Here is a 13,020-nt window from a genome sequence, read left to right as displayed (position 1 = left end):
GACAAGTTTGTCTCTAATAATCTTTTCGAGTATTTTTCCTGCCACTGATGTCAAACTTATGGGCCTGTAGTTTAATGCAACGCTTTTGTCTCCTTTTTTGAAAATCGGTGTCACGTTCTCCATCTTCCAGTCTTCCGGAACCTTGTTCAATTGAACAGACTGGTTGAATATGTTAGTGAGTAGCTGACTTATTTGTTGTTTAAGCTCTTTTAATAACCGTGGTGACAAACCGTCAGGTCCTGTTGACTTGTTCGTGTAGAGTTTGTCCAAATACTTTTTCACTTCTTGGTCGCATATTGTGTCAATTTCCAGGGTCGTGATCTCACTCGGCGGGTCAGAGCTCTCGGGAATGGTTTCGATGTCCTCGACTATGAATACGAATGCGAAGCTACTGTTGAGGATTCTGGCCATCTGTTTACTGTCCTGAGTTACAGATCCAGTCTCGTCTGTCAGGGGACCAATATTGGATTTTACTTTCTTTTTCGATTTAATGTATGTGAAGAATTTCTTTGAGTTTGTCTTGATGTCACGCGATATTTGTTTTTCGTAGTTGCGTTTACTACTCCGAATAAGGGTGCGACAAGCTCTGAGGCTGTTTTGGTACTGTGTACGGGCTTCGGCTGTGTCATTTTCTTTCAGTAGGTTATAATTCCTTTTTTTTAATTTTGCCGCCCTTTTTATTTCTCTGTTCATCCACGGTGGAGCCACGGTACCATTTGCTCGCCTGGGTTTCATAGGCACTGTAGCCTTCTATACCTGCAAAAGCTTATCTTTAAAGTTGTTCTTCACATTGTCGATTGTATTGTCGGTTAGGTGAAGTTGGTCCCAGGTTGCAGAAGGAAGCAGCTCCCGGGCTAGGTTGAAATTTGCTTTTTTGTAGTCTGGTATCACTGACGGATTGTCTACGAGTTTGTGACTTATGTTGACATTGAAACGGATTAAGTGGTGATCGCAACCATTATTTTTTTCACTAACTTCACAGTCGCGAATGAGGTCGGGGTCGCTTACTAATATCAGATCCAGCAGATTGTTTTCTCTTGTCGGTTGATTTACAACTTGAGTGAGGAACGAATCCTCCACCATTTCTATAAGCCTGTTACCCTCTTGACCTCCAGTCATCAGTCCCCAGTCAATGTTAGGGCAATTAAAGTCCCTAATTATTATTGCTTCTTTGCTTTGTGTTAAAGAGTGAAGCTCTTCTTACAGGGCAGTGTCGTCGGCTGCCTGTTGTTTTGGAGGCCTGTATACGGTTGCAAGTGTTAGTTTCTTATTATTCGCGGTTATTTCCACATAGACGGAGTCGTAACTCTCTGCGTCCTGTTTGTCTATTTTTATGGCAGGGAGCGTACTTTTTACGTAGCAAATTACTCCTCCTCCTTTCTTTTGCATTCGATTGTTTTGGAAGCTTTCGTACCCGGGAAATGACAGTTCAGATACTAGATGTGCAGAGTTGGCCCAAGTCTCTGTGATGGCTACCACATCTGGTTTCTCAGTTGCAATATACGCCCTAACTTCGTCCTTTTTGGGTAATAGACTTTTTTTTTCTTTTTTTTTTTACAACAAAGGAGGCAGCTCAAGGGCGCAAAAAAAACAATAAAAAAGCCCGTTAATCGCTGCTCCCATAAAAGAATCAGAAGAGGCGGCCAAAAGCAAAGTCAAACTCGGGAGGAGAGGTATCCTGATACCCTCCTCTTGAAAGAGTTCAAGTCGTAGGCAGGAGGAAATACAGATGAAGGAAGATTGTTCCAGAGTTTACCAGCGTGAGGGATGAAAGAATGAAGATGCTGGCTAACTCTTGCATAAGGGGTTTAGACAGTATAGGGATGAGCATGAGTAGAAAGTCGTGTGCAGCGGGGCCGCGGGAGGGGGGGAGGCATGCAGTTAGCAAGTTCAGAAGAGCAGTCAGCGTGGAAATATCGATAGAAGACAGAAAGAGAGGCAACATCGCGGCGGAATTTAAGAGGTAGAAGACTATCAGTAAGAGGAGGAGAGCTGATGAGACGGAGAGCCTTAGCCTCCACTCTGTCCAGAAGAGCTGTGTGGGTGGAGCCCCCCCACACGTGCATACTCCATACGAGGGCGGACAAGGCCCCTTTATATGGATAGCAACTGCGCGGGGGAGAAAAACTGGCGGAGACGACACAGAAAGCCCAACCTCGAGGAAGCTGATTTAGCGAGAGAGGAGATATGAAGTTTCCAGTTGAGATTTTGAGTTAAGGATAGACCGAGGATGTTTAGTGTTGAAGAAGGAGACAGCTGAGTGTTGTTGAAGAATAGGGGATAGGTGTTTGGAAGATTGTGTCGAGTTGATAGGTGGAGAAATTGAGTTTTTGAGGCATTGAAGGACACAAGGTTCCTTCTGCCCCAATCGGAAATGATAGCAAGGTCTGAGGTTAAGCGTTCTGCAGCCTCCAGCCTGGAGTTGTGTACTTCTTGTTGAGAGGGTCTTCTGTTGAAAGAAGCTGAATAATGCAGAGTGGAGTCGTCGGCGTATGAGTGGACAGGACAGTTTGTTATGGAAAGAAGATCATTGATGAATAACAGGAAGAGAGTGGGTGATAGGACAGAGCCCTGTGGAACGCCACTGTTGATAGGTTTAGGGGAAGAGCAGTGACCGTCTAACACCGCAGAGATAGAACGGCCGGAAAGGAAACTGGAGATAAAGGAACAGAGAGAGGGATAGAATCCGAAAGAGGGCAGTTTAGAAAGCAAAGATTTGTGCCAGACTCTATCGAAGGCTTTCGATATGTCTAGCGCAACAGAGAGAGTTTCACCGAAACGGCTAAGAGAGGATGACCAAGAGTCAGTTAAGAGAGCAAGAAGATCGCCAGTAGCACGCCCATTGCGGAACCCATACTGGCGATCAGATAGAAGGTTAGAATTGTAAAGGTGCTTATGAATCTTCTGGTTAAGGATTGATTCAAAAGCTTTAGATAGACATGAAAGTAAAGCTATTGGGCGGTAGTTTGAGGGATTGGAGCGGTCACCCTTCTTAGGCACAGGCTGTACAAAGGCATACTTCCAGCAGGAAGGAAAGATATATGTTGATAGGGAAAGACGAAAGAGTTTGACCAGGCAGGGTGTCAGCACAGAAGCACAGTTTTTAAGGACAATAGGAGGCACTCCATCAGGTCCATAAGCCTTCTCAGAGTTGAGGCCAGAGAGGGCACAGAAAACATCATTATGAAGCATCTTAATAACAGGCATAAAGGAGTCAGAGGGGGGATGAGTAGGAGGAATATGCCCAGAATCGTCCAAGGTGGAGTTCATACAGAAAGTTTGAGCGAAGAGTTCAGCCTTAGAGACAGATGAGACGGCAGTGCTGCCGTCAGGGTTAAGGAGAGGAGGAAAAGAGGAAGAAGTGAAATTGGAGGAGATATTTTTGGCTAGATGCCAGAAGTCACGGGAAGAATTAGAAGAAGCAAGGTGTTGACATTTTATATTTATAAAAGAAAAATAGAAAATGGTAAGTCGGAGAATAGATTTGGCACGATTCCGGGCTGAAATGTATAGATCAAAGTTAGTGGGAGCTCGAAGGCTCTGGAACCTTTTGTGAGCTGCCTCTCTATCTTTAATAGCACGAGAATAAGCATGATTAAACCAAGGCTTTTTAGCATGAGGAGTAGAGAAAGTACGTGGAATGTGTGTCTCGTCCTCTCGTCACTCGCAGGCTCATAGGCGAATGAAAGAAGGTCGTAGGTTTTCTTGGTATATTGCTAAGTCACACAGAAAGCACACAATGTAGGAATAACAGCCAAATCCCTAGTTCTTGTTGTGTGTGTGTGTGTGTGTGGCCGCTGAGAGAGGTGGTGGTGGACTGAACTCAGCGTCTCGCGCAGCGTGTGTGTGTGTTGCCAGCTGTATAGTTACCCGTGTACGTATAGCTAGCTGATAAATAACCCACACCTCCCCTCCCCCTTCAAGCTGATAGTGGAATCTTCAGCGTGATGTCTCATCAGTTTGGCCACGTAGACGGGGTGATCGCCGGAGAGCTGGTGGGTCCCGGGGCCTGTCGTCAGAAGGTTCCGGGCACACAGGGTCCTCGTCAGGGACTGCTGCGGGGCGCAGGTGGCGGCAGTTTCTCCAAAGAAGGCGTCCACTCGGGAGGCGAACTTGAAACTGCCGCGATCGTCCGCGCGCCATCACAATGCCGACCTTGTCCCAGAGGCCAGACACAGGGTCCTGAACGCGGACGCGCTGGTTGACGAGTAGGGGGGGCGGTTGACGCGCGTACTGGTTGTAGCGCTGTATTGCCTGCTCTGTCTGTTGTGCTGCACGGCGATCGCACTCCTCCGCTTCGGCCTGCCACTCTGCCCGGAAGGAAGCGTGGTGGGCTGGAACACAGGTGCGGAGAGGGTGACCGTACAGGACTTGAGCAGGCGAGCGACCACTGCGTTTGGGAGTGTTGCGGACTTCCAGAAGGCCCCTGTCAAAGTCCTCGCAGTCTATGTTGCCCGTGGGAGCGACCTTCATGATTAGGTGTTTCACGGACTTTACGGCCGCTTCAGCATGGCCGTTAGACTGCGGGTAGTGGGGGGAAGTCACTGTATGTCGAACACCCCAGCGAGTCAGGAACTGCTTGAAAGCGCTGCTTGTGAACTGGGGTCCGCCGTCGGTTCTTAGTCGCACGGGGACGCCTAGGTCGCGGAAGTAGCTCCTGAACTGGCGTATGGTGGCGGCAGCGGTAGTGTCCCTGCCGCACGGGAAGACGACTGGCCACCCAGACAGGCGGTCCGCGATGACAAGGAATTCTTTCCCTGCCACGGAGAAGTGGTCCGCTGACACAGACTCGAAAGGTCGTGTGGGATGGTCTTCGTTCTTGTAGTCCTCCTGCTGTTGACTGGGTAGAAGTGTCTGGCAGGCAAGCGCGCACGACGTTGGTAATGTCGGCATTTATGCCCGGTCAGAAGACTGTTTGCCCTGCACGGCGCTTTGTAGCCTCGGCTCCGCGGTGGCTGTCGTGCAAACGCTGTAGAACTGACTTGCGTAGCGCTGCTGGTACTATGATACGCGGACCGTAGAGTAGGAGGTCACCGTCGCAGTAGAGCTCATCGCGAATCTTCCAGAATGGCAGGAGCGAGCTGTGTAGGTCGTATCGGTGGGATGGGAAGCCGTGGCGTACACACTCCGACAGTCTTGCATACGTCTCGTCGTTGCGTGCTGCTTGCTGGAGCTCCTCCAACCGTACGTCTCCCGTCGGGTTCTGGTCCTCGGGCAAGGTAAGGGTACGCACTGCCCTCAGAGTAACGGCGTCCCGGACGGAGATGTCGTGAAGCATGTCGTCGCCAGTCTCTGGATGCTTCACTGGGTGGCGGGACAGCGCGTCTGGGATGCAGAGCATCTTGCCTGCACGTCACTTGGTGGTGAAGACGTATGGCGACAGCTTCTCCTTCAGGCGCTGCAGACGAGGGTTCTCTACAGCGTCGAGGGTGTAGTGGTTCAGGATAGGGATGAGCGGGCGGTGGTCCGTCATGTTCGTAGTGGTGTAAGCCTATGAGGTAGTACTTGCACTTGTGCATCGCCCAGGTTGTAGCTAGCATCTCCAACTCGATGGTGGCGTATCGCGTCTCTGCGTCTGACAAGAAGCGGGAGCCACACTGAACCAAGCGAAGGTTGTTGCTGCCGTGGTCTTGAAGAAGTGCGTAGCCGATTCCGTAGAGATGAGATGCGTCGGTCTGCAGAATCGTGGGCAGGTGCGGGTCGAACATGGCGAGCAGCGGTGGACGCGAGAGAGCTTCCTTCACCTTGGAGAAGGCTGCCTCGTGGTCAGTGGTCCACACGAACGCACGCCGTGGGCTCATGAGGGGCCTGAGGGGTTGGGCGCTAGCAGCGATGTCGGGTGAGAACTCCGTGAGCTGGTTGACTAGGCCCATGAACGACCTCAGGTCCGTAATGTTGGCTGGCGTGGGGAAGTCTGCTATGGCGGCGATGTTCTCTGGGTCTGCCGCTATCCCGTCAGCAGATAGGATGAATCCGCAGAACTTCACTGCAGGGACGGCGAGAACAAACTTGTCAGCGTTAAGTGTGATGCCGTACGCTCTGCACCTGGCCAGGACCATGTTGACTCGTCGTAGATGCTCGAGGAAGTCTTCGTCATGGAGAAGAACGTCGTCGACTACCTTGACGCAGCGGGAGATGCCTTGCAGTGCCTCGTCTCCGCGACGACAAAAAGCGTCACCCGTCGCTGCGAATCCCATCGGGCCACGTAAATATTTGTAGCGGCCGTAAGGTGTGATGAAGGTAGTGAGGTGCTGGTCTTCCTCCGCTAGCTCGAGTTGCCAGTAGCCGCACAGCGCATCGATGGTAGTGAAGTGTCTTGCCTTCGGGTCTACGCTCCTGATGGCTGCGAAAGGTGTTGGCGAGAGGTGAGAAGGTCGTGACACCTGACCGTTGAGCTTCGATAGGTCAGTGGTGATCCTCACGCCGCCGTTGGGTTTGGCAACTGCAACGAGTGGGTGACACCAGGGGGCTGGAATATCGTCGGCAGGTGCAATGATGCCCTGTGTCACCATGGTCTGCAGCTCCTTCTTCACCTCCTCCTGGAAAGCCAACGGGATCTGGCGAGGCGTGTGGATCGCGAATGGTTGTGCACCCTCACGTAGATAGAGCCTCATCGGTGTGCCCGTCATGGGTTTCAGATGTGAAGTGTTGAGGTCCGCCCGAGACATGAGCACGTCCTTGTACTCCTTGAGAAAAAACGCCCTGGCCTGTGCCGGAGTAGTAGCGGCGTTGAAGGGAAGGGCTGGTGTCGGGACGGAAGGGCTGGGTAGCGGAGGGTGAGTCGAGGGTGCGGTGGCTGGGGGTGCAGAGACCGGGACAGCGGAGGCTTCGCCGCTCTGCGCCTCGACACGCACGCTCGCATGAGTGACCTCCGCGATGAGTTGCGGGAAGCGGTTGGGGATCAGTCGTAGCTCCTTGCAGGCTTGGAACAACAGCAAGGGAACAGGAACGTCATTGTGTACGTCGATCCACGCCTCTGTCGTGACATCCTTGAGGGATAACTGCACCTGCAGCGATCCAAGGGCAGGCGTCATGGGTGAGCCGTCTGCCGTGTATCTCGGGTCAGTGGGTGGTGGCTGGAGATCGCTGGTAGACAGTCCGAGCCGTGCGAGGTGCCCTGGGCCGATGATGGTCACGTCTGCTCCCGTGTCTGGCAGCATGGAAAGAGAACTCGATCCGTTGCTGTGTACGACGGTGACGATGACGGGTGGGGAAGATGCTGGCGAGTTGCGTGAAGTGGAACGGACGAGCCGAGCTCCGTTGCCCTTAGAGTCCTTTCGTGGCTGACGTGAAGACTCTTGTGCACGCCCTTTGGTCTCTGCATCGCTCCCTTGGCCCTTAGACGACCTGCAGTACTGGTCATAGTGGCCCACACGCTGACATCCGCGACAGGTAGCCTTCGTGGCTGGACAGCGTGTAGTACGGGCCCAGTGACCGCGGTTACCACAGTTGTTACACTTGGCATCGCTGGCTGGACACTTGTCCTTTTCGTGCTTCCTTGTGCAGCAGTTGCATGTCTCCTTGAGCGTGGGAAGTGGTGGAGGCTTCTGCTTCGCCTTCTTGTGAGCTTTGTATTGCGACGTCGCAAAAACTTGCTTTCCAGGTGCAGTGATGACTGAAGCTGTTGTGCGAGCCGCCTCAAAAGCATAACACTGTTGCACTACCTCCTCCAGAGTGAAAGTAGGGATTTTGGGGATGAGTTCTTGGATGAGTTCATCCCGGACGCCCATCATGATGACCTATTTGAGCTGCATCTCGTAACAGGCGTTGTCCCCTGCCTTACACACATCCACTGCCTCGACGAGAAGTCTAACACGGACGTAGAACTCGTTGAATTTCTCCCCGACCTCTTGCCTGCAGCTGAACAAATCCTTGCGTCGCAGGGCCTCGTTTGTCTGTTCCTTAACGAATCCCTTCAGGGTGTTGAGAACGTCTCCGACCGAAGAGGTAGTGTTGTCGGGGGTCTTGAGTCTGGTGCGAAGTGTGTGAAGCATCTCGGGGGATAAACACATCCTTAGTTGAGCGTGTTGTTTGGACAGGGGAAGGGTGGAGAGATCTATCATTGTTGCATAGTCTGTCCACTTGCTCTTCCAATCGCCGAAGTTTTGGAAGGTGACATCTTGTTGTAGCGGTGGAGGAAGTTTAGCCACGGCATTAGGTGACTGTGAGTTGCGAGCGGGATCGTTATCGGGGGTGTGGCGTGGTGCAAGTGTCTGCTGGCCAGTAAGTGCTGCTCTTGTCTCGTCCTGGCGTCGCTGTTCCTCCTCCTGGCGTCGCTGTTCCTCCTCAAGACGTCTTTCCTTGTCTTCCTGTCGCCTTTGTGCGTCCTCGGCCCGTCGAGTTTCCTCGAAGTACTTGAGAAGCTGTGACAACTCCGTTGGTTCACCCATGGCTGCAAGTAGTCCTGACTTGGACCTCGTAGTCGGCCCTGGCATGTACACTGAACAACAGCACTCTATATGAGAAGGGGATCAACTCCTCGGCCTCCTATCTAGACGTGTGTGTGCTTGGAATGTGTGTTAACATGTGTGCCTGGGTGCGGTGTCGTCGCGTGGTGAGTCAGCTGTGAGCTGTGGTAGCCACAAGGGGAAGAAGAGCAGCCCAAGATGGCCGACTGTAGCAGCTCCGTTGCTCTCGTGAGGCAGTGTGCCGCTGGCAGTGATGAAGGGAGAGTGTGACACTCTCTCCTCCTTGATGCGTAGATGATACGATGGTCAGCCTTGTTTTAAGCGCTTGAGAGCCTTAAAACTAGCACTCATCCACACGTCACTGTCACTGTAGGCACTGGAGAGTCACTGTACTCACTATAAAGGCGTAAACGCGGGAATCCACCGGTGTCGCGGCCTGGCTGGCTGGCAGCGTGGTGGCTTGTCTCCCTCTATGTCGGCTGGCTGTACTCACTGCGCCATGTGTCTCGTCTTCTCGTCACTCGCAGGCTCATAGGCGAATGAAAGAAGGTCGTAGGTTTTCTTGGTATATTGCTAAGTCACACAGAAAGCACACAATGTAGGAATAACAGCCAAATCCCTAGTTCTTGATGTGTGTGTGTGAGTGGCCGCTGAGAGAGGTGGTGGTGGACTGAACTCAGCGTCTCGTGCAGCGTGTGTACGTGTTGCCAGCTGTATAGTTACTCGTGTACGTATAGCTAGCTGATAAATAACCCACAGAATGTAACCCTCCATTCTAGAGACAATCACCTTTGTGATGCGCAGAGCACACACAGAGGGGTCTCTCTCCTGGAAGCAGTAATCATTCCACGGGAAATCGGAAAAGTACATCCTCAGGTCGTCCCACCGAGCTGAAGCAAAATGCCAGAAGCATCGCCTCCTCGGCGGGTCCAGGGGATGTACAGGAGCGATAGGACAGGATACAGAAATAAGGTTATGATCGGAGGAGCCCAACGGAGATAACAGTTTGACAGAGTAAGCAGAAGGATAGAGGTAAGGAAGAGGTCTAGAATGTTGGGCCTGTCTCCAAGACGGTCGGGAATACGAGTAGGGTGCTGAACCAACTGCTCTAGGTCGTTGAGGAGAGCAAAGTTGTAGGCTTGTTCACCAGGCTGGTCAGTGAATGAGGATGTAAGCCAAAGCTGGTGGTGAACATTGAAATCTCCCTAGATGGAGATTTCAGCGAAGGGAGACGGGGTCAAGATGCGCTCCACTTTAGAGTTCAAATAGTCAAAGAGTTTTACATAGTTAGTAGAGTTAGGTGAGAGATAAACAGCACAGATGTATTTAGTAATAGAATGACAGTGAAGTCTTAGCCAGATGGTGGAAAATTCAGAAGAGTCAAGGTCGTGGGCACGAGAGCAAGTGATGTCGTTGCGCACGTAGGCGCAACATCCAGCTTTGGATTGAAATTTTGGATAGAGATAGTAGGAGGGAACAGAGTACAGGTTGCTGTCAGTAGCCTCAGAAACCTGTGTTTCGGTGAGGAAGAGAAGGTGAAGTTTAGAGGAGGAGATGGTGTTCCACAGAATGAAAGTTATAACAGAGACCGCGAATGTTGCAGAAATTGATAAGGAGGAGGTTCGAGGAGTTATCAGGACACCTCTCAAGTCGGCAGCCAGAAGGGGAGTCCTCCCTGGGGGAATTTATGGTCCCCCCCCAGGCGGGGACTCAGAGGCAGTTTTTTTCGCCATGTTGAATTTTGATTTTGGGAAAAGGTGTGTGTGTTTGTGAATATAGTGTGGTGTAGAAAGAGAGAGGAACTGTCTTTAGAGAGCATACTAAACTGCTTTCTGGTGTTGATGAGACAAAAGGGAAACGGTTAGTGAGGACATGGGAAGGGTCTTTGAAGGGCTTCAGCACCCTCCTCGCTTCCCATATATCCTCACCGGGAGTAGCTCACGCCCGTTCGGTAGGTGTCTTCCTACTTTTTTTTTTTTTTTTACGTTGTTGCCTATTGCGCCGGTAGGCATCTTCCCGGTGGGGCCTGATGGTCGGCCCAAGGCGTCTTCCAGGTGGGGCCTGATGGTCGGCCCAGCCCGTTCTGGCACAGGCGAGTGTTTATAGTGGCGCCATCTTGCATTGGCTCATGCTGCCCCCCGGAACTCGTTCTTGATTCGCTTGGACGGCTTCCTCTAGAGTCCGGGTTGATGGGTGGTCTTCAGGACAGCATGTGGGTAGTTTTAAGCCACTCGGCGGTGACTGAAAAATCCGAGTGGTAGCTTGAGGATTCGAACCCGCGTCGTCCATCACCTACTTCTACTACTGCGTGCATTTGTGTACAAAATGGAAATGTGGCTCCTGGTTTTGCCGCGTCGTGTTGAATGAGTTCGTTTGTCAGGGGCGTCGCTGGTTGCACAGTTTCTTGCAAGCCGCATCGACGCTACGGTTCGGCTGATCAAGGGTTGCCTTGGCCTTGCCCTCACCTGCAGTTTTTTGAATAGCTTTTCGAGAAGCTTTCAACTGTCTCGTTCAGGAGCCTTCCAAGCCGGGCCGAACAAACCTCGTTCAGGTGGAGTCCGTCCTCTCAAAACAAATCTGGGCGCTGATTGAAGTGATGCCACGCATTCGTGAACGCTACGCCCTCATCGTTACATAACTGCTTTAGACTAGTGTTGACGCCGTACGCTTTACTGTTGATGTATCCGGCGAACGTATTGACTCTCGGTAGAATCCCAGAGACGATGATGTGAGGGGACTTGGTCTTGTATTTCCGAATGACTTGACGGTATTTTGCTAACAGGTCCTGAGATTGGGTTGACTGAAGGTCGTTGGTTCCCGCATGGATCAGATACACTGTGTCGTCTTTCGCATTTATTGAAACTGCATCGACCGCTGATTCAATATCGTCCAGTTTGGCTCCGGGGATACAGAAACGCTGCCGTGTCAATGTATTCCGACCGCAAAACTCCGTAAGTTGGCCTCTCACCAGACTATCACCAATTAAGTTGACTCTAGTAGTCAGTTTGCCCATGCCAGGAAATAGAGTCTGGTTCGTACAAGTGACAGCTGGGAGTCTTGTGACTTATTTTGGAAGGGCGCGAGGTACAAGAGGGAGCACGGGCGAAGGTGGGTTTGGAATTGGTGGTAGTGACAGTAGTGGGTGGTTGGGGACGGGTGGAGGGTGAGGTGTGTAGGGAGGGGGATGTGGTATCAAGTGGAGGAGTAGGTTGAGGTCGTGTTGGAGGTGGAAGGAGAAGATGGAATGGTGACGAGGAGAGGGGAGGAGTCTAAAGTGGTGGAGGGAAAGGAAGGGAGAGTGAGAAGGGGTGTGGTACTGTGGATGGAGGTGGATGAGGTAGGAAGGGAGGTGGATGGGGTGGAAGGAGTGATAAGGATGGAAGCAGGTTCAGGCGAGGCAGAGGAGATCGTGTAGGAGGTGGAAGGGGAAGATGGAGTGGTGATGAGGATAGGGGAGGAGTATAGAGTGGTGGAGGGAGAGGAAGAGAGAGCTGGGAAAGAGGGTGTGGTAGTGGAGGTGGATGAGGTAGGAAGGGTGGTACATGGGGTGGAAGAAACAGTAAGGGTGGAGGCAGGTTCAGGCGAGGCAGAGGAGGAGGAAGAGGTATGTCATTGGGTCAGAACGTCAGAATATGAGGTTGAGGAGGAGGAAACAGGAGTGGGAAGGGCGGGGAATGACGTCACAATATCCCATAACAGGACATTTCAGCACTTCAAATCAAATACCCTGCCTGTTATGTGATATTGTGACGTCAAGGAGAAGGAGAAGAAGGAAGAGGAAGAGGAGGGCGTTGTTGTTGTTGTTATTGTTATTGTTCTCTGTGTGTGTGTGTGTGTGTGTGTGTGTGTGTGTGTGTGTGTGTGTGTGTGTTGCTTCCATGACTAAACACGAAACACTCAACAGCCAAAGAAAAACAAACAAACAAAAAAAAATTATCTGCAAAAATATTTAACTTCATTCTTCAACGTAAAAAAATAAAATAAATAACAAACGTCAATAAGAAAAGATGAACGCAGCTGCAGCGGGATGGTGATGGTGGTGGTGGTGATGGTGATGAATCAGGCAATATAGTGGTGATGGTGGTGGTGATGACGGCAGGAAAGTGGTAACAATCGTGGTGTTGATACTGGTGGTAATGGTGGTGGTGTTGGTGGTGATGACAAAGATGATGCTAACGGTGATACTCTCTCTCTCTCTCTCTCTCTCTCTCATTAATTGGGGATTCACAACATGGCTTCCGTAACAAAAGATCCTGCCTATCAGACCTATTGACCTTTTATAACGACCTCTTCTCAGTTTATGACGTAACCAAATTATTGGACGTAGTCTATCTTGATTTCCAGAAAGCGTTTGATAAAGTCCCACATCATAAATTACTTTATAAATTAAAGCAAATAGGTATTGACGGTCAAGTAAACCAATGGATCGTGAATTGGTTGAGCAACAGACAACAAAGAGTGGTGATTGACGGATTTAACTCAGAGTGGGCACCGGTCACTAGTGGCGTCCCTCAGGGCTCGGTTCTTGGCCTAGTGCTCTTCATTATTTACATCAACGACGTGAATGTTGGACTCAATAATCGCATTAGTAAATTTGCAGACGACACAAAGA

This window comes from Eriocheir sinensis, unplaced genomic scaffold (genome assembly GCF_024679095.1).
Source record: "Eriocheir sinensis breed Jianghai 21 unplaced genomic scaffold, ASM2467909v1 Scaffold512, whole genome shotgun sequence".
Taxonomy (NCBI): domain Eukaryota; kingdom Metazoa; phylum Arthropoda; class Malacostraca; order Decapoda; family Varunidae; genus Eriocheir; species Eriocheir sinensis.
Note: the sequence above shows the minus strand (reverse complement) of the source record.